The sequence below is a fragment of the Rhinatrema bivittatum genome, chromosome 2 (assembly GCF_901001135.1).
Source record: "Rhinatrema bivittatum chromosome 2, aRhiBiv1.1, whole genome shotgun sequence".
Classification (NCBI taxonomy): domain Eukaryota; kingdom Metazoa; phylum Chordata; class Amphibia; order Gymnophiona; family Rhinatrematidae; genus Rhinatrema; species Rhinatrema bivittatum.
This window is the reverse complement of record NC_042616.1, coordinates 140894792-140917028: the sequence shown is the minus strand read 5'-3', so window position 1 is coordinate 140917028 and position 22237 is coordinate 140894792. Positions and strand designations below refer to the sequence as shown.

At 43.7% G+C, this 22237-nt stretch overlaps 1 protein-coding gene across 20 annotated transcripts in view; it reads left to right on the top strand.

The window, feature by feature from the left end:
- KIAA1217 (KIAA1217 ortholog) overlaps positions 1-22237 on the top strand; it is a 925495-nt gene that overhangs the window by 698826 nt on the left and 204432 nt on the right. Inside the window, exon 1 of one of the 20 annotated variants that reach the window (XM_029588695.1) lies at positions 5740-5987. The exons of the other annotated variants lie outside the window; for them this stretch is intronic. The gene's annotated coding sequence lies outside the window, so the exon portion shown is untranslated. Of the gene's footprint in view, positions 1-5739; positions 5988-22237 lie in introns of those variants that run through there. 20 annotated transcript variants of the gene reach the window in all.

The window sequence follows — 22237 nt, the reverse complement described above, 5'->3', positions numbered from 1 at the left end:
CACATAAGTCACTTTGAAAGTCAAGGCCATCATGTGGGGCAAAAATAAAATATTTACTGAAAACACACCAAAAGAAAGGAAATACTAATTTTTTTTGTCTCTTGTTTTTCCATCCCCATTCTCCCTCCCCCTGGACTCAGGTTAGAGAATCCATGTGACAGTTGGAGGGTCCCTCTGTCTCTGTTGGGCAGGTCAGGGGCATCCTTTTTCTCCTAAAGACTCTGCTTTTCCTTCTGTGGATGGTAAAGAGGTTTAATTGGAATTTTTCTGTTGTTGTGTGAGGCCTTTCAGCAGGATACAACTATTTGTATTTACTCAAACAAGTGACATTTTTTTTTAAATATAAGTTTTATAAATACGAGGGGCTAACAATTAAGTTCATGAACTCATCCTAGAAAAAGTGCTACATTCCTCATTGCTGAATATCACGACGGTCACCTTTGAAGTACTTCCCTTGGGAAGCTATGCACCGACGTCAACGCCTAGTCCACACCACCCTTTGGAATTATTTTTCTGGAATCGCCAATCAGAGCTGTCGTCGTATTACCCTTGATGTCTTGAAGGTCATTAAAATGTCTTCCTTTCAATATTTCCTTTATTTTCGGATAAAGAAAAAAGTCATTGGGGGCCAGATCAGATGAGTAGGGAGGGTATTCCAATACAGGGTGTTTACTAGCTAAAAACTCCCTCACAGACAGTGCCGTGTGAGCTGGTGCATTGTCGTGATGCAAGAGCCATGAGTTGCTGGCGAAAAGTTCAGGTCTTTTTCGTCTAACTTTTTCACGCAGCCTTTTCAGCACTTCCAAATAGTAAACTTGGTTAACAGTTTGACCAGTTGGTACAAATTCATAATGAATAATCCCCTCCAATATCAAAAAAGGTTAGCAACATCGCTTTGACTCTTGATTTGGACTGACGGAGCCTTTTGGTTGTGGAGAATTGGCTGTCTTCCATTTTGCACTTTGACGCTTTGTTTCAGGGTCGTATTTGTACACCCATGTTTCATCACCAGTGATAACACGGCCCAAAACATCGTCTTGCCTCTCCAAAAGGTCTTGGCAAACTTTGACTCTCCTTTGCTTTTGTTCATCGGTGAGCTCCTTTGGAACCGTTTTTGCACACACCTTTCTCATGCCAAGATTTTCAGTTAAGATTTTCCTGTTTCTATATCGATGTTTTCTTGGTCTGCTATGTTTCTCACAGTCAGCCAACGATTTTGACAATTTGACAAATTTTTGCAATGTGGTCGTCAGTTCTGCTCGTTATTGGCCACCCTGACCTCTCTTCATCAGTGACGCTTTCTCTCCCCTCAGAAAAACGTTTAATCCATTTGACCACTGCTGTTTTCTTCATGGCATTATCCCCATAAACTTGGACTAACATGTCTCTGCTTTCACTTGCCAAGTTTAACAAGAAATTTAATGTTTGTTCATTGCTCTAATTCAAACTCCGATCATGTTCGCGACAGCACACAAAAACATACAACAACAATAATGAATGCCACTCAGCAAGACAGCACCACACATCGACACGAACACAGCTGTGAGACACTGATTATGAAAACTTACCGAGCTGTTGTACAGTGCTGTTAATGTAAGCGCACGGTAGCAAGTTTGCGAACTTAATTGTCAGACCTCATATATATCATATAAAAAAAATGTGCAACCCATAAACTAAGGGGCAGAAAACAGAAAATAAGAAATAAAAGATCATCTCTTGTAAATGTTCACACATTTATGAAAGAACGTATTCTCTTCCTGGTTAAGTTTAAGTCCTCAATGAGTAGAGGAAACCAATACTTTGAGGATCTATTGCTGAATTTATCTTTGGCCTACAGGTGGTGCTGTGAGCTGCTTGGATTATCTATTCAGTCCTTTCCAGCTCTGTGCCCCTCACTTTCTCCTAGTGGCCATCTTGTTTCCTACCTAACAGGTGAATATTTAAAGGAGATATGCGCATAAATGTAACATACTATCGTAGCAATTTTCAAAAGCCATTTACTCACATATGTGATAAATTCCTGTGGACAATTCAATGGCCTATATTGTAGCAATTTTCTAAAACCCACTTACTCAAGTAAAGTGCATTTACACATGTAAAACAGAGTTTTAAGAGAGTAAATGCTTTTTAAAATCAGGCCCTAAGTATATGTATTTTTACTTGGGGTTTTGGTCAGCCAGTTGCCAGAGTTTGTTCTACTTCCTGGCCCTCTTACTCTGTCTTCATTCCTGTTACCTGGACCCAGAAGACTTCATCGCCTCTGATTCTTCCCTTCAGCTTTCCTCTTTAACCTTTTTCATGTTCCTGGTTTCCTGATGTACTCCGGCCTTTTGCTGTGTTCCAGGCTTCTAGCACCTTGTTTGGATCAGGGGTTACCCCAGCTACCCATGCCTTGCGCCCCTAATACTTGAGGGCTCACCTTGAGGGGAAGGCGGTTGATTCAAGTGGAAGACACTTAACTTCTCTTCTCTCACCGTTTGTCTGTCTGAGCTTGCCTGCCCAGACATCTAGCTGCTGGTTCCTGGGGCCTCTCACCAATGACGGATCCTCACAAATACCACAAATTAATTATCGCAGAGTTTTCAGAATAAAAGAAATATTTGCCAGATGGACATTTATGATATTACTCGCTGAGCTCAGAAACTGCTCTCCTCTTCCCCCACAAGAATCGTTAATTAAGAAAACGGAAGTGATGAAGAATCCTGCTCTAAACTTGTATCATGGGTCTGGGCAGATTGACCTGGATCCAAAAACAGGAACATTTCTGGTTAAATGCAACCTTGTACTTCCAGGGGTAATGCAAGGATATTGTTACGGCTCAATTTTGATAATCTCCTGGTGAAGGCAAAAAAACCCAAAACCCTTTGTTCTCCTGCTTTCTTGAAACAGTGGGGAAAATTCTGACATTGTAAATGAGAAATTTTGTGGCCTTCTTCAGGAAAATAAAACATTCCTAAAGACCAATCCATGTTGGTCTGTACTGGTAAGTAACTAGAAGCACAGCTGTCCATGTCATTAGATGCAAAGAAGCAGATAACAGGGGTGAGCAGAGCAAAAATTGTTTCGCTTAGAATTTTGTTTTGTTTGAAACTTTTTTTTGTTTTGTGTTTTTTTTGTTTTGGAAGATACTGTGCACTATTTGCAAATACTGCATGCTGTTTCCAGATACCTAAAAAAATGAAAAGACCCCAGGGGTCTCTGGAGAGACCCCACCCCCATTGCTCCTGGAGGCAGCCAGAGTTCCCCTGGAAAGATGATACTTGGTAGAAAACCCAGATTCACATGACCCACCCACTGCCCCACCATTTTGTTTAAAAAAAATAGCCCCACCCTTGCTGCTAGCCCTCCTGTGACCCACACTCCCAGCCCCCTTCCCATATGTTTCACATTCATCCTGCTGGTCTGATGGGGGCCTGAGAGTGACCCCTCTGCTCCCAGACCCGGTGGCTGCCATTTTAAAAAATGGCACTGACCCTTTGCCCCCGGCTTGTGACAGGACTACCCAGAGGCAGTGGTGGCCTTTGTCACATGATAGGGACAAAGGGCCGGGGCCATTTTTTAAAATGGTAGCCGCCGGGTCTGGGAACAGAGGGGTCACTCCCGGGTCCCCACTAAGCCACCAGGAGGAATTTGGTGAGTCTGGGGGGCAGTCCGGAGAGTGGGCTATGTTGGGCAATGGGGCGGCAAGGAGCCAGGGATGTTACTTTTTAAACAAAAAAAGAGGGGTTGAGGTGAGACTTGCAAACGGGAGTTTTTCACCAAATGTTACCTTTCCAAGTGGTGAGGGGGGGGGGTGGGGGTGGGGATGGAGTTTCCGGAGATCTCCGGGTTATGAGGTTTCATGGGGAAACCTGTGCGCACTCTTTGCAATCAATTTCCAGAGCATTTCCACGGTGACATTAAGCTTAGAACTCTCTGGAACTAGAGCTATAATGATCTTCACTGAAACACGGGGGTCCCATGGCAAGAGAAGAAAGCTGCATGGAGGCAAGAACTCTATTCTGTTTGATTGCTAGAGAAAAGGGCAGCATTTTCTCCCTTTGCCATTCTGGCTCCCTACACCAACCTCTGCTTGCACAGAAGCCACAGCCAGTGTCCCAGAAGCTTGAGACCCTCCCCACCTCACCCCCAATCCACTGGCAATGTTGCATCTTCAGTCCTGCCTACAGCCAAGGCAGCAGCAGATGCTTCCTCCATGAATGGGAACCACCGCGGAGTTTGGTTTGGCTTAGCAGCTCTGGCAGTCCTTCTAGCAGACCTCACCATGGGTTTGTTTGATTGAATCATCTGTGGGCTGAAGGACTGATTTCTCTGATGATGACTTTGAAAAACTTCACCTGGAGATTCGGCAGCTAACTTCTTCCGAGCACGCGCCGGGTATTCTAGCATAACGCAGCTTGGGGATCCTCCTCTGAAGGAAAATCCCTTACTTTACGCACCCCCAGGCACCCTCCCCCCCCCCCCCCCCCCCCGGGGGCGCCATGAAATATTTAAATTAGGGGGTCACGTTAGCAAGGAGAGCCCGAAGTGCGTCGGCCGTCCACCGGTTAGGAAAACTGACGCCGAGTTTATTGGCGTCGGTTTCTCTAAACGTCGCACAGCCAGGGGTGGGTTCAGGAAACGGACGCTTCTCAAATGAGCATCCGTTTCTTGTACCCGACTGCCTGCTCTTTTTTTTTTTTTGTTAAATTGCTTTAGTTTTTCCTCTTACTTAATATCACAATGATATTAAGTAGGAGGCAGTACAGAAAAGTAGTTTTTTTTCTGCTTTTCTGTACTGGTTTAAGGAAGGCTCAGCTATTAACGCCTGCTCCAGGAAGTGCTGATAAAAAGGCCCAGATACATCCATGAATAATTTTTTGACAGAAATATTTCCAAGTCCCAAGTGGGAGTGTATCGGTCATTAAGCCTGGATAGAAGGAGATGAAGTAGTTTGTCCTTTGTACTGTTGTGAAGGGTGATGAGCCTGGTGGTTCTTTCAGTGTACAAAGTTTTCATAACTCTAATCGCTAGACAGAATTCCTTATCACACACACCTAGTGTAGCCTGGAATTTTGCGTAGAATTCCTTGCAGTGCTCCTGAACATAGTTTACAAATTGTTCTGAACCATTTCTACTCGTCCCTGTTGTTTTTCAAGAGATCTCACTTGTGCAATGTTATGATAAGACAGCTATGGCGTTGATTTAGGAGTGCTGCCAGAGTTCAGTATGATAATTTGCAGCTGTTGGTTAATCAATACCTATTCTCTTTTTCTCAGCTCTTTGTCTTCTTCCTGTTAGTGTTAGTGTGTTAAAAGTTTGCAGGGTTTACTTTAAGATATCGGTGTGGGATTTCTTGAAAATCTTTTACCAAGATATTAGAAATGGTCCATTTCTGGCTTTTCTCAATGGAATTCCGTTGAATCTTGATAGAGGTATATGCTTCTGCTGGTGAGAAACCAGCCCGTGTTTCTTTTAGTGTTTTATTTTTAGACAATAAAATGCCTAGTTCCACTATAAAAATAAAATCAACTTGTGATCTTTTGTTTTCTGTGGTAGTCTCACTTAGAAGAGTCGTTTTGATTCTTCAGTGTGGATCTTCTGTTTGCAAAGAGAAAAAAAAAATTGTTCAGGGGTTGAGTCATCTGCTGTGATGCAGTCTGTGGTTGAGCATCAAACCAATGAGGTTAGGTAGTAACTGAATTCCAAAGGGAGGAGAAACTGGCTTCTTGTCTGGAAAACTGCATCAACTTATTATTAAAGCAGTCTAACCCGGAGCGCTGAGCAAAAGAAAATGCTGTTGCCTTGCCTTCAGCCAGCAGAGAGGAAACTCTTCGGCTTTTTCCCGTCGTCCATCTAGGGAGCAGGACGAATCGGTGCGAAATACAAAGGTTTAGCCCAGGCTTCTATTTTGAAAGCTGAGGACGGCGCTCACTTGGATCAGACTCGATGTCTCTCTTGCGACTGAGGCAGTGCAGGTGACTTCTTGGAGAGGGCGTGAAAGCAAAGTAAGTTGCTGTCTTTTCCTTAAAAGCTAGGGAAGGAGATGTCACTCCTGCCTTCAGCTTGGACAAGCTCATGCTAACGTGGGAGCAGAGCACCTTCTTAAAGCCACACATTTCCAAAGAAAGCAGTGGCTCCAAATCTGCATTCAGGAGTTTTGCTTTTCATTTGCAGGCTGTTTCAAACATTAATGCTGGGCATTAAAATCCTCTCTGTAACCTGAGCTGGACCTGATTTGGCAAAGCCTTTCCTCATAGGAACATACTGGGAGAAAAACCTTTCTGAAAAAGAAATAATCAGACCCTTAATGCCTGGAGAATTTTCCCCCAACTGTGTTAAGCTGCTGTGTTAATTCTCACGCTGTTGCCTCTATCTAGCAGAATAGTTAACTGGCAATTTTGGTTTCTCCAAACAACCTTTGTGACAAACTTTCACTTAGGGGTTGAAATGAGGTGCATTTTGCCAGTGGAAGTAGATATGGCTACCGCACTAAATCAGTACAAAAGTAAAGAGACACGATTTGATTTTAGATGAGAACAGATAGTGGTGCATATTATATAGTAACCACATTCTAGGAAAAAGTGTTAGTCCAGCAATTTCTGATCCAATCTCTGTATCTGACATTGGGGAAGAATTGGGTTCCTTCCTGCAGAACTAGCTACAGAGGCACGTTTTTTCCCTTCCTTCCCCTGGATTACTCCGTAGGAAGAGGTGTCAGGCGGTCAGAAGTTTGGATTGGATGTGGACTTTCAGTCTTTGGAATTTGTTGTGAGGATGACATGTCATCAAAATAGCATATGCCTGGCGAGAGGAATGTTGAGCCATAATCATAAGCCCAAGCACAGAGAACACCGTTATTAGTTGTGTACCAGAGAGTTCTTGCAGAAGCTACTAGGAATATGTTTGCTGTCTTGTTTACAGTGAGGGGGAGTTTATGCACTTTGAAAGCATTATTCCACCAAAACCAGAGAGATTTAACTGCACGGCATGGTAGGCCATGCATTTCTTAGACATAGTATCAAAATCTAAAAAAGCCACTGATTCCCGTACCAGCCATAGGTTTACTATGATTGGACTATAGCTCACCCTCAAGAATCCACAACTGTATTCAACACCAAAGACGTTTTGGGGGATCATAATCTATGAACTGATTGAAGACTTTGAGGTCTTACTAAAGTGTGTTAATGCAGATTAAATGTCTGCTTTAGTTAACACAATAATTTAATGTGCATTAACTCGGTGTTAATGCGCTTGTGTGAACCCTAGTGCCGAATAACCAAGAATATAATGTGAAAAAAATTTAAATGAGCTGCATAACATGCAAATGCATGCTAAGCAGAGTAGCTCATTGAAGTTCATTTGCAGTCAGTGCATATTGCCTTAGGTTAAACACAAATGACATTCCTTATCAAGAATGCTAAAACTTAACTACACCTTCTCAGTTGTCCTTAAATCTTGAGTGGCTATACAGACTCTGATGAGGGCTGTGGTTTCCTCTCCCCTCCCCTCCCTCTTGGCCTGCATGAAGAAGGGCACCGGGCAACATTTTACTCGTGGAGTAGGCAGGGCAAAAAATGAATCTTGCTCTCTCTCTAGCCCTTTGGATGTGGTAGGCAGGGAGAGGGTTCCCTGGCTTGGGGCGATGAAGAGGGCAGGGCTGAGAGATTGCTTTTTGGTGGGCCCTTGATTTTGACTCTGGGGTTTGGGGATTATGTCAGATCAAGCAGACTCTTGATCTGGATGTCAGCACGGTAGTTACTTTGAGTCATTTTGGTCTCTTGATCTGGATGTCAAGGAAGGTGGATGGGTGGCGGGGGGCAGTTAGCCTTTGTTCTGGATGTGGGGTGGGATGGGTTCCTTTGGACATGGTAAGCCTTCTTCACTTTGGGGGGGGGGGGGGGGGGTGAGTGGAATTGAAGCTCCCACAGGGGCTTGAAGCACTGGTTTTGATGCCAATTTTCCTAAAAGCTTTATTCAGCACTCCATCCCTGGTATAGTAGCCAGCATGCAGTGACAGTCTTCCCAGTGTCCCCCACCTCCCCTCATGCTGGCTTCCTAGTGGCTAAACTCGAGATCCCCATTAGCCTGGTTATGGAGGGAGCTGTGCTTTGTGGTCCCAGGCCAAGGGCCGTCACGGCACTGGCTGGGCTGAGTTGGGTGGCAGATAAAAAAAAACAGGGAAAATGCCCCAATAGTTTCAAATAATGGCTCAATTGGAACTGTAACCAGTTCCAGTTGAGCTTGAATCCCAAAAGGAGGAATAGGAAATTGTATGGGATCACTAACTTAAGCAAACATCCTCAGTGAGTAGAAAGCATTCATTAATATTGGCAAATAGATGTGTTTAGTAACTCAGCTATAAACATTGCTGCTGTAAGTGACATGGAAAGTGAATTTGGAAGACATTTGACGAGTGCAATTTTCATTTGGAGGGTCAAAGAATAAAATAAAGGCTGGCGTCCTCATTCAGCAGAGGCTCTTAGACCCCCTTGCATTGCGTTACAAATATCTCCTCATTAGATATATATTGCTAGCTCTGGTTGTTTTCTAGGTACAGCATGTCCTAATTCAGGGCACATTAACTTCATATTACAATGCCTCATTGTGTGACTAACCTCAGTACACAATTTATGCTATATTTAAATCAAAAGACTACACTCCAGAGCGGCAGCTGATAGACTGGCGGGTAACACTTCCTACAGTTCTGTCAGAGTCCTGGATCCTATCACTGTCTCTGGCAATAGTTTCCCTTTCTCTCCAGCGTTGAGAGTCCTTCTGAAAGAATGCACCTCTCTGAAGCAAAAACAGCTGCTGCCTTCCTGCCAGCGTCCTCTGGCCAGTAATGGGAAAAGCAGGGAAATTGCCCCAGGAAGTAGCTGCAACCTGCTCTTCAGAACACCAGAGCTTTGTGCACCGCTGTTCATACGGAGAGGAGGCAGATGTGGGAATAATCGGAGAAAAGGCAAGTGCTGACCTCTTGGTGTACAAGCTGAATGGGAAACGTGAAAGGCCTGTCCAGGGAGGATAAATGGGGGCAAAAAAAAAAACCTTAACAGCATCTTTTAAAGTCCACAAAATTAGACTGAGATTTTCTTCCATTAAGACTGATGCAGGCTGTCCTTGTTAAAAGGAAAACAATCTGGTCATTTACAGTAGACAGCAGGGTTTTGTTCTTTATATAAGAAAACATCTACTGTGTATGTGCTGTGTGAATAAGTAAAGTCAATTAAATGCCGTGCCCTCTGTGCATAAAATATTCATAGTCGCAAGCAGATGGAAAAGTATCGTCCAAGAGAGCACAACAGTAATTTCTGTAAGATCGTAACGCTTTTTGGTGTTCATATATTTTATGTTTGAAGTCACAATTTTTTTAATACGCAGTTTGAACCAAACAATATTCACTTGTCTGGGATAAGAATGTGCCCCCCCCAAAAAATTGGTTTGGTTCCTTATTTCGGTTCATTTGCCATTTTCTGTCATTTTTTGCTTGTTTCACTTCCAAAGTTATTTTATTCATTTGTTGTGAACCGCCTTGACTGAATACAGAGTGACGGTACACAAACAAGTAAATAAATAACAATTACATTTCATTATTTTGTTTAATTTGTTTCTATTGAAATCAATGGAAGCAATGCATTTTATTTTGGACTCTAAAACTGTTTCTAAAACTGAGATATTTTAATCCAAGTTTAATGAAACTTGCAGGCAGGCATCAGCAGCAGCAGAGGGAAGAGCACTCCCAAGACACCAAGAGTGAGGCAAAGTAACAGCAACACTGGCAGGAACACCTCCAAGGCACCGTGAGAGGGGCAGAGCAGCCAGAACAGAGGCTTGAACACCCCAGATCACCAACAGAGGTGCAAAGTGCACTAACAGTGACACGAACACCCCAGTAGTCCATAAGAGGGGCATAAACACCCCAAGGCACCGTGAGAGGCAAAGCATCATGATCAAGGGGATGAAGCCAGAGCAAACTGTGACGGAGTTTTGTAGTGGTCCTGCCATGCAAATTGGTCATTGAGCCTCGGTATAGGGGCAGAAGGCTAATGGAACTATCTAGTAGGAGAAAGATGGTGAACGTACTGTCCCTGGGGAGAAATGAGTAGTCCACAGCAGCCCTGGTATGAAAGTTGGTCCTCAGACCTGTATGTAGGGGTGAAAGACCAATTGAACCTTCTAGACTGCTGGCTGAAAGACGATGAATTATGCCTGTTTAGGGTAAAGCCAGGGGGAAACACTGGAGCAGGTCTGTAGTGGTCCTGATGTAGCTTCTTTATGGCATCAGAAAGGGGAAGAGGTCAGAAAGTCAGATTGGAAGATTGACTTCCCCTATGCTGTGCCTTTCCTGATGCTGATTCTTGTGATGGCGGAGAGGGTCCCTAGCATACCAGACTTTCCTGAAAGCACCGAGGGAGGAGCAGAATAACAGGAGAAATGGCAAACACACGCCAAAGCACTGAGCGAGGATAAAGGACACAGTAGCTGTAACATTACCATTCTAAAACACTGATTTAGGAGAATACCAAGGGATCAAGAGCAGAGGTGTGAACAGTTCTCCAAGGCACCAAGAGAGGAACAAGAGAGTGGCACCTGAGGCAATGACACTGTAAGGCCAGGGGTAGGTAGCTCCAGTCCAGTTTTCATGATATCTACACTGAATATGCATGAGATGCAGTGCATACAAATCTATCTTATGCATGTTCAATGTGAATGTCCCGACATGAAAAGCCCAAGGCACTAAAAGAGTGGCAAAGGGCACCAACAGCAGCAGCATCCGCATCCCAAGACACCAAAAGAGTGGCAAGTGGCATCGAAACATCAAGCCTCAGAGTGAGGCAGGAAGAAGAGTATCATCAGCACCTCAAATCACTGAATAAGGGGTAAAGCACAAAGAAGATACTAGATTTGGATTTTAAAGCCATTAAAACTGGAAGGCCAGAGTTAATTGAAAGAGCCGTTTATGCATTATTCTACCTCTCACTTTTTTGTGCTCTATTGGTAAGATACTTCTGGTGGTCCCTTCTCTTAAAATGGCTCATTTGACTGAGACCCAACCAAAGACAAAACTGCTGCCAGAATCATTAAATGGTGGCGTGAAAGAGGCTTTTAAAATCGGAAGGACATCCTTTAAAAACTGGAAGGTGGATTCGAACGAAGAAAACAGGATAGAGTATAACCACTGGCAAGTTAGATGTAAAGCATTAATAAGGCAGGCCAAAGGAGAACTTGAAAGGAAACTTACCAGAGAGGCAAAAACTTGAAATATATTTTTTTTTCACATATATTCAAAGCAAGAAGCAAGTGAGGGAATTAGTTGGCCCACCAGATGATCTAGGGGTACAAAGGGGCACTCAGGGAAGACAAGGCCATAGCAGAAAAACGAAATGAATTCTTTCATTTGGTCTTTACTCAGGAGGATGGTCGGAGAGAGACCTAACCCGGTAACATTCTTTGAGGCTGGTAATTCAGAGGAACTGGATCAAATAACAGTGAACGGGGAAGATGCAATAGAGCTAATTGACAAACTAAAGACTAACAAATCACTGGGACTAGATGGTATGCACCCCAGAGTTCTGACATATAACTAAAAAATGAAATTGTAGACATATTGCTAATAATCTCTAACTTCTGAGCCTCGCCCTGGAATGCTCCTAGAAAGCCCATTTTTACCTCCAGTAAAATAAATGTGCAATACCTGCAAGTACACACACACTCTTGAACTTTATCAAATGGCATACACATACATACATGCTACTGTCACACATATATGCTATTTTTACACATGAAACCCGTTTGAAAATTCACTTCTCAATGTGGACAAGTGCAAAGTGATACATAAAGAGAAGAATAATGCAAAACAGGTACATGATGCTGGGCTTCACATTCAGCGTGGATATATGTCAGGAGATCTCTGTGCTGGGAATGGCTTGTCTCAGGCGATCCTGTTCTGTGGTGGCCACAGGATTGAGGGAGGAAGTGGTGGCTGAGAGGGTGCTGCTGATGCTCATAATACTTCATGGGGAGCACCACCCTTTCCCTTGCTGCATCCCTACTGCCCTTCTTCCTCCGGTGCTCCCGTTCCCGCACCCTAATCCCTAGCTTCTCCTTCCAGTAAGCCAGAATTCCAAACTGGAGGGCCATGTTCCCTTTCGGGTATGGGTCACACGGGAGGCCAATATGTAAGGATCCAACTAGGTGAGGGTCTGAGCCAATTTTGCACTTGCAGCTGCAAGGAGGCCACGAGCACTCACACTTCTTGTGCCAGTCCCCGTTCCTGTTGGAAACTCTGTAACTTTGCCTCCAGTGTATTGACTATGAGGATGACCTCACCCAGGGTGGCTGCTTTTGAACTCAGATCCTCCATAGTAACTTTGAAGGGCTTCAGGACTTTGTGTCACCTGCATGATTTACAAGCAATCCTGACACCCCAGTGAGTGAGTCACACCAATTTCAGCATCCACCCAACAACATAGTACAAAACAACATAGTAAATGATGGCAGATTGTCATGGATGTGAGCCCTTGGGCTGTGGCATGGTTGATGCAGCTAGCAGGCTAACCTACTCAGCCCACACTGACAGCAGGTGGACTCGCACAAACAAGGACTAGGTCTAGGATTTCACCTATACCAGCCTCATTCTCCTCAGGTTTAGCCCTTAAGTTGCAGGGGCTGACAGGTAAGAAGCGGTCAGATGAAATTGAGTAGTGGGCTGAGGTCCAGGCGGACAATGAGCAAATGGTGTCGAGGTCCAGGCCAAGGTCTAAGCAGGTGGAGATCAAGCAGTGTCGAGGTCCAGGCTGAGGTCAGGGCAAACAACAGTCCAAGGGCATAATCAGGGTCCAAAGCTGGGATCAAAACCAGGAGTCAGGCAGAGACGGACAAATAGACGGATAAAGATAGGGGATTAAAACACGGATGAAACAAATTAGTGAAGGCACAACAAGAATGGGCAAGGAAACAGCATGGCAAGGCAAAGAAAACCACGAGACAAGGCAAAGCAAGCACAAGACAGCAATAGCAGCATGCACTACAGGAGCAGGAAGACATGTGCTGAGGTATCAGTTCATAGCATGGTGGGGGTTTAAATACCTCGCCGCATGACATCATCAGAGTGTGCCAACTGAGGGTTCTCCCACTGCAGGGCTTTTAAGAGGAGGCATGCCGCACACACCTAGAAGACCCCAGGCTGATGTGGTAGGACAGCATCTCGGTGGTGTGTGAGCCGTGAAAATGGGGGTGAATGCGGCTGGTCACAGGACATCCCACGGCCAGCGTTACACAGATAAAGACCAAAATGATCCATGCTGGCTACCTATTTAGGGTTGTACCTACTGCTTCATGCAGGGTTATCCCCATATCTTCTCTTTATGGTTATAACTGCCACTCCAAGTGAATTACCCTCATACCGAAATGATACAGCAAAGGTTACTACAGGTTACCCCGTTTCTTTGATTCCATCTTCTAGCCATTAGGGATACTGTGTGCTTATCCCATGTCCTTTTGAATTCCATAACTGTTCTTGTCTTCACCATCTCTTCCATGAGGGCATCCCATGCATCCACCACCCTTTCTGTGAAAAAATATTTCCTGATTTTGCTCCTAAGTCTGTCCCCTTGGAGTTTCATTTCATATGACCTATAGTTCTGCTTCCTTTCCATTGGAAAAGGTTGAGTCCTGTGCATTATTTATATCTTTCAGGTATTTAAAAGTTTGTATCATGTCCCCTCTGTCTCTCCTCTTCTCTAAAGTATACGTATTTAGGTTCTGAAATCTCTTTTCATATGTCTTTTCGTGCAGACCCTACAGCATTTGGGTTGCCTTTTTTTCTGGATCGCTTCCATCGTAAATGTTTCCTTCTTGAGATACAGGCTCCAGAACTGAGCGCAGTACTCCAGGTGAGGTCTCACCAATGTCCTATATAGGGGGCGTTACTTCCTCCTTTTTCCTGCTGGTTATGCCTCTCTCAGTGCAGGACAGCATCTCTCTGGCTCGAGTCACCATCTTGTCATATTGCTTTGCTATCTTCAGATCATCAGATATTATCACCCAAGGTCTCTCTCCCAATCTGTGCACATTAGTCTCTTGCCCCCCCCCCCCCCAATATGTACAGCTCTTTTGGATTACAACAAAAATGCCTTGCTGAAATCCAAGTAAATCACAACAAGTGCTCATCTTCAATCTAATTCTCAAATTGCCCAATCAAAAAAAAATCATTAATTTGGCACAATCTTACTCTTGTAAAACCATGTTGCTCCAGATCCTGCATCCCATTGGATTGTAGATTTTCTTTCAGCAGGGTCTCCATTAATTTTCCTACCACTGAAACAAGGCTACCCGGGCTAGAGTTTCCAACCTTCTCTCTGCTACCACTTTTGTGAAGTGGGACTACAACCAGCCTTCTCTAGTCTTGTGGCACCACTCCTGTCTCCAGGGATCAATTGAACAGGCCCTTCAACGGATCCACCAGCATCCCTCCTAGCTCCCTTAGTACCTTGGGATGTATCTCATCCAGCCCCATCTGGCTCCATTAGCCTCTGCATCCTCAAAAAGGTGGCATTCTACCTTGTGCTTATATGTTGAGTAACCTGGTACAGAGTTGCCCCCACTGCTTCCTGCTTCTCATAGAGCTGCTGCTCATCTTTCACAGTCTGCCTAAAATTTCCCAGTTTTTCTGCAATGCTCAATCAGTTCCTGGAGCACAGAGCTACCACAGTCCTTGGCCCCCAGCCCCAGAATATCTGTTTCTGCCAGATGCAGCAAGAGTGCAAAGCATTGTATTCCTTTATAGCACCCATCACTCACTGCCCTGATAATGGTCCTGTCACCATCTGTAACAAAAAAAAAAAAAAAAAGGAACAGTCAGCTATCTACTAGCTCTCTATCATCTCCCTTATCACTGCTAAAATATGGAGTGAGGTATGGTTCTTGTCCATCACCTAAGTATGCAGCATAGCCCCCTCTGAACCCTATTGGTGCTTCCCCTTGCTAGAGTTGCTGCTTGACCCTACCTTGTCCAGTCACCAGTGTGCCATCAGGGAGAGGCAGGAATGTATAGCATTCTGACTGATCCAGATGTCACTAGTAAAATGGATGCTGCTCCCTTCTGCCATCGCCAGTTGTGCCTGCATCTGAGTACAGCACTGGGTTTACAGGGTGGGATCACCTGCCTACTAAATGTTGTTCTGGAGAGAACTTTGTAATTGGGGGCTAAGAGGTGTAGCAGCCTCTTAAATCCCACGTTCTCAACCACTTTCAGGCATTGATCATCCAGGGCAGTCATTTCCCTGACACACTGTGCTACTACATTTGATTCTTCCTGCCTCTTGCCCCAGGACAGTGATACAGAAGACTACCCCATCTGCTGTATGGTGGCATGCTGCTACTAATGCATGAGTGGGGACTTCTGGTTTCTACCTCACTAGGGGAAGTTGCCAGGAGGTTAGCTTGGGAGATGGACTTCCCCTTTGCTATGGCTTTCCTGCCGCTGCCAATGGTTTGAGTGGCGAACAGGATCCCCAGACTAATGTCATCCTCCCCTGAAACCAACATTATTGGCTGTTGATTTTGCAAATGATACTGCATACAATTATTTGAAAGATGACTGAGTACCTTTCGTCTACTGATGGCCTTCCAACAGTGAATGCATTCTACAAAATGCTGATTCTCCTTAATTCTAAAGTGCCTCCACGCCTTCATTGTTGTGCAGGATCCACTCTCTGGATCCTTGAGTGTGCTACAGGAGCTGGAGTTTAGGCTGGACCAGGAGGCATAAGGCCAGGGTCATTTTCTCATGCTCTTGACTATCTGCTCTACCTGGGGGCTACTCTTGGCCCTGGCACTATCATTTACTGCTTTTATGGCTATGCTCTTCACCTGCGGCTGCTCACCAGATATGCCAGTAACTAGATTCTCCAAACCCTTCTAAGCTACTAAAATTTCAATATCCCCATCCTCTAATTCTTCAAATCCTTCACATGTTTAACCTGAATCAGTATGTTCTTCAAAGATCTAGTATAGACACTGGTCAGAACAAAACAAGCAGCACAGTGCTGACTTTAACTGATGTCGTCCTGGTCCTCCCCCACTGCTGCTGCCAGTTTTGTTACAAACCAAGCACAGTGTACTAGTGATGCTTGCTTACTATGCACACGATGTTAAACTTAGTGCACGAGTCACACATACAAGAGTTAGCATTCTGTCACTGACTATTTTACACAAAGAAAGCTGCCCCTATGACTGTAACTATACATTCTGCGCAGGTAAAAAGTACCCACAGACCTTTGCCTGTGCGGGCTATTGGAAAAGTATCTTTTAAAAACAAAATGTGTATTAACTAATAGCTGCTCACAAACGTTGCTCTTCCACGCTTGCTGCATTTCCCAGCAACTATCTGGAGACATTTACACTTTGCAAAGGAGCCACCTTAGACCTTTTTTTTTTCTTACTTTTACAGTTAAGTTCACATACACAAACGTTTTCAGATCCAGACACAGTTTCGCTAACAGATCGTATGATCATCGCATGCACATGATTTGCAGCAGTTCTTCTGATGACTCTTGTACCATGCAGAATGCATTGTATCTCTCTGGAATTCTTTGATAGCCTTTTTTTTTTCCCCTGTGCATGTAAAACACTGCGCTTCCATAATGGATGACCCCTTCATTAAGATTTTTCACTTTTAGGTCAGTGAATATGCTATCACTTCCCTTATAAGGCAAAACAGATTCCCATAAATGATCTCTGTTACTTCATACGTATTCATGTCTTACATCTCCATATTTTCTATTTAAGTCATAGGTTGTTGGCAAAACTCCCTGGTTCATGTTCAGTGTTAAATGATGTTTTAGCTCATCTTCGTCACATTATTATTCATTTAGAAAGTACTGCAAGGTGCACGCAGAACTGTACAGACACATACGAGACACAGCACCTGCTTTATGGTACTTACAATCTAGTCCAGGCGCAGAGACAAGACAAATGAGAGTTTTTGGGAGGTTCGGGAGCTTGATTATTATAGAAACTGGTTAAAAACAAGGCTATGTACAGGGAGAAGAACCAGTTGTAGGATTTAGAAGCTGTCTCAAACATGCGTTCTTTAGGCAAGATTTGAGTGGATCACTTTAACTGAGGCAAAAGGTCTCTGCTTTCTCTAGGCAATGGGGCAGGATGGACAGCGTAGTTGGCAAGTGCTGTACGCTGCTATATGGAAGCTTCCCCAGTTCAATCGAGTTGAGTCTTCCGCTCCCTAGGCCAGCCAGCCGAGGCTGGGGATGCCGCAGAGGCAATGATTGCAGCCCCTTGGGGGAGGGAGACTTGGTCACTCCTAAAAGGTGACACCTGGTGGCTGGTTTCAGGGCCCATGATTAGAAGGTTCTAGAAGGAGCCTCGGTGCATGCCCCCCCCCCCCCCCCCCCCCGAACCGTGACTGCAATGAGCAGCCTAGAAATGTAAAAGGCGTGGCAGGTATAAAATAGGGGAAAATCCTTGGGTAGTTGTGAATGAAGGCTCATGCCACCAGATCTCAGCCAAGGTTTCCGTTGAACTGGAAGTGAAAAAAGACCAGGAAGAAACTGCAGAGGGGAAAAAAAATCCAAACAGGCAGTGGGACTAAGTAGGAGAAATTAGCATTTCAAAGCCTGCTTTAATTACTCTACCAACTGAGGTAAGAAGCTATAAACAGTAGGGAAAAACAGTCAAACCATTAGCACAATTATAAAGCAATGATTCTTCTTCTCATCTTATATTAGGTAGTTAAGTTCAGTGCTGATTATCCAGTAGAACCAAGGGCAAGATATAAAGCAGTCTCAAAAGGAGGATTTATAGATCACTTATTTAATTGGTTAAAGCTGCAAGAATCAGGCCTCTTTCCCACTAACAATCTGTATAAGAATAGCAGGAAGTGGGCTGGGTGGGTAAGGGCTCTCAGGGTTAATGTTTCCTCCGGTCTTGGAGCCAAGGCATTTCAGTGCTCTATGTTAAGGCACTTAAGAACCGAATTTCAAGCAAAAGGTAGACAAGAATTGAAAGCACACAATACCAAAGCAGAAATCAGTAAATCTTGCTGTCTGGGACAGACTGGAAGATGTATTGAGTTTTCCTGACAATAAGTAGGCAGGATCATACCTGGATTACTGTGGTGCATTCTTTGCATGTCCATTACATTTCACAGGCAGCCTCTGAAATATTATTCACATTCAGGTCAATTTTCAAAGGAGTTACATGTGTAAATTTAGCATATACATGCGTAAGTAACTTGTACATGCTATTTTACAAACATCAAAAATACATGCATATTTTCAGTTTCGTGAGCACATTTTTATTTTTTTAACTCTTTATTTATAAACCCAAGAGCAGTTCAACACTCCAAATACAATGAAGAACAATTCCATAGTTCATAGCCAAAGAACGTAAGGACAAGAAAAAGAATAACACATTCCAATTATATATAAGCAGAATTGTAAAATTCCCAATACCTGTCCCATACTTTATCATACAAAACCAAATTATTCCTCAACATAGGGACATTCTGGGTCAGAGGCAAGGAGAACACGGATAAATTGCTGTTTTATGAGGTTTACGCAAATACAGTAGGCAACGTATTCACACTGTTTTCACCTGCTAATTATCCAGCGCAAATGATATCAGACTCGTCTGCTATCTGCTGTTGTTGGGTTGGAAGCCTGGGTGAACTGGGGGAGTTGAAAGTGAAGTAGTAGGATGGTATCAAGGAACTGGTTACCAACTGGGTGAACTGGTGGCATTATCAGGAAACTGGTGTTTTCGATTACGGGTGCATGTTTTAAAATGTGCCAACTTCTGCATAGAAATTGAGGTTTTTACGCAGTCAAGTTGTATTTTTTGTGTGCATAAAATGTGCGCGTATACGTTTATAAAATATAAGTAGAGAAAGTATGAAAGTAGGCGCGTTCATTGCATTGCAGATATTGGTGCACAACGGAATATACACACTTATGTTGGGGAAAACACACACGTATTTTATAATTTGCGCATACCTGACGCGCACAGATTATAATATACTGTAATACATCTCCACACGACCATATATTCGTGTATATAAGGCTACATGGAGTTGCTTGCAAGTTATCCTCCCTGTGTAGAAGCTCTCCAGGACTCCATTTTGTTGTTACCATAAATTCTTGCACACAGTTAGAATTAACAGTCCCCAATTACAAATCTTCCTGTAGACCCAAAGCTCGCCCCTTCTTCCCTACCACTAAAAACATTTCTTTATTTCCTATAGCACAGATACCCACACCTTTAATTTTTGCAGGGATCTCATTAGTTGAGAATGTATCAAGAAACCAATCACCATTGGTCTCAGAAATTGTTTGTTGCTGGTTTAATGGGAATGTAATTTATGCGCTCTTTGTCTCAAAGTCCTTCATAAACTGAATTTCCAGTAGCTTTGGCAAGAATATCTCCATAAATTTCACTGGATCATTTCCTTCCATTCTCTGTGGAATTCCCCAAATTCTCAGCTTGTTTCTCTATTATTTGCATCTTGCATCTCCCCTTTCAGTTCAGTAGTGATGTGATTTTGGCCTCCAGTTCATCCACTGTCTTATAAAATAAAGAGAATTGTGCTGTAAGGGATGCCTCCTCTGTTTTAATTTCTTTAGTTGCACCTTGATTTTCTATAATTAGCAGAAGGGAAGTTTGTCACTTTGCCAGCAGCCGTTTTTCTGTGGTGATGGAGTGTCCTGATTGGTCTGTTTGACACCATGTGATGCCACTTGCCCGCTTTACCCCTGGCCATGATGGTTATCTGATGATCAGAGGATAATTCTTGAAAGCTTGTCACAGATGTGCTGTTAGTCTAAAAAGAAGCTATCACTTATAGCTGGATTGTTGAACCGTAACCCCATGTATCCAAGTGGACTAACATGGCAACCAGAATTCTTTGCTGGAAGAGAGAGCAATTTTACTTGCAGGGTTTACTGATACTTTAGCTTGTTCCTCACAGAAATCTTTTGCACTTACAGTATATCTGGCAGAAAAGTCTTTAGTGCCTCTGCCTGATTTGAGAGGGAGCTCACACATTTTACATGGGAAACGTTTGATGTGGATAGACATTAAGTAGTTCCATGCAAAGTACTATTTATATCTTTTTAATTGAAACGCCTGAAAGAAGCTGAAAGACGCAAGACTACATCTGGTATTTTTACTTCTTAAGAGCTCTCTTTCCATACCTTCTCTTCTTTTACAGATGTACGGTTGCAAATTCTGTACTCAGAAAAACTCCAGCAGAGAATCTGGAAAACTGAAATGTGCTCTCCATGGGAAAAGAAATCTAAGGCCACAAATAGGATCCAACTGCCTGAGCATTAGGCTAATAAAAGAGAGCTCTATAATTAACTTTGGACCTCAGATTACTTGATATCTGCAAGTAGCTTAACTACACATAAAATACTGGGAGGAGTGGAAGGAGGCTAAAACCAATACTCATTTTTTAGGGGTATAATCTTTTCATCTTCCCCTTTACCTCCTGCGTCGTATATAGTTGTGCCTTGTGCTTTTGGTGAAACACTCGTGCCCTTTCCTGTTCTCTCCTTTCCCCTCCCTTGTCACGTGACACCTTCTCAAATGATCTAATAAAGAACATAACGTAGTTTCTTTCCAAACTATGCAATTTTTTAGGGGTGAGTTTTCAAAATCTTAGGTGGAGTTTTATGCATGTAAAATCAGTTAGTACGCACAGGAGCGACCTTTTTGCTGGTCAAGTGAATTTTCATATTATTATCTGGGTTTATTAACGGCTTTATTGAAATAAAACTTTCATCTGGTGCTGTGCGCAAGTGTCTGTATGCAAAGAGAGGGTGTTCCAGGACAGGGTTTACATATTTGATAAACGGAATATGCGCATACGTCATCAAACATGTGTGTGCACGTTTACACCTGCTGTTTAATCTGTGGAATGTAAACCTCCCTTACCTTTTGGCACCTGGTGGTTGGATTCGTGGTTAGTCCTGGAGATTGTGGTAAGGAGTTTGTTGTGGAATCATTTTCAGTGCTTGTAATTATCTGTTTGGTTGCTCTTTTTTTTCATTTATTCTGTGTGTGCCAGCTGTGTGTGCCTGCTGCTTGAGAATTTGTGTGCCTACTGTTTGGGTGATGGGTCTGGGTGTACTGGTGGTGGCTCTAATTGTAGTAGTGGTAGCGAGTCTGGGTGCACTGGTGGTGGTGAATAATAAGGCTAAAATGATTGCTGTAAATGTTTGCATTCTGTGGAATCTGCATCAGCAGAGGGAGAGGCAACAGAGAAGGAGGAAGTACCTCCTGGAGAGGATATAGCCGAGTTGATTACTGTAACAGGTGTTTTCTGAGGACAGCAGGATGTTAGTTCTCACACATGGGTGACATCATCATATGGAGCTCAATGCGGAAAACTTATGCCAAAGTTTCTAGAAACTTTGACTAGGCACACTGAGCATGCCCAGCATGCCCTTTACCACGTGTCCACGCGAGATCCCTCTTCAGTCTTGTAACATAGAATTACGATAAAATAAAACAATAAAAAAATAGGAGAAACCCAACTCCGTGGGGTGGCGAGCGGGTTTCATGAGGACTAACATTCTGCTGTCTTCAAAGAACACCTGTTACAGGTAAGCAACTCTGCTTTCTCCGAGGACAAACAGGATGGTAGTCCTCACACATGGGTGAATCCCTAGCTACAGGCTGCTCCCCAACACAAAAGGGGACCAACAGACACCTAATCGGGTGCCAGTGGGCACAACAACACTGGTGCTATTGGTAACAGAGGGGAAGACAGCCTGAACCCAAACAACGGGCCCTAGTTGGGGAGAGCTGGATTCTATATGTCAAAAAGGTTCCGAAGGACAAACTGGCCAAACCTACTGTCGCATTGGCCATCCCTGTCCTGACAGTAGTGGGACATGAATGTGTAGAGAGAACTCCCATGTTGCAGCCTTGCAGATCTCCATGAGAACTGCTTGCAAGAGGGCCACAGACGCTGCCATGGCTCTGACAAAATGAGCCTTGACCTGACCCCCAAGATGCAGTCCTGTCTGGGCATAACATAAGGAGATGCAATCTGCTAGCCAATTAGAAATAGTCTGTTTGGCAATGGTCAGACCACAAACTCATATCCACTTCTTTCCTTAACCAACTCTCTACACCTTCTCCCACACAGAAAGCCACAATACAACTCAGAAAATTATGCAATCAGGAGACCCTAATCTCTCACCTCTCTCCAGAGCTCAATCTTTTAGACTTC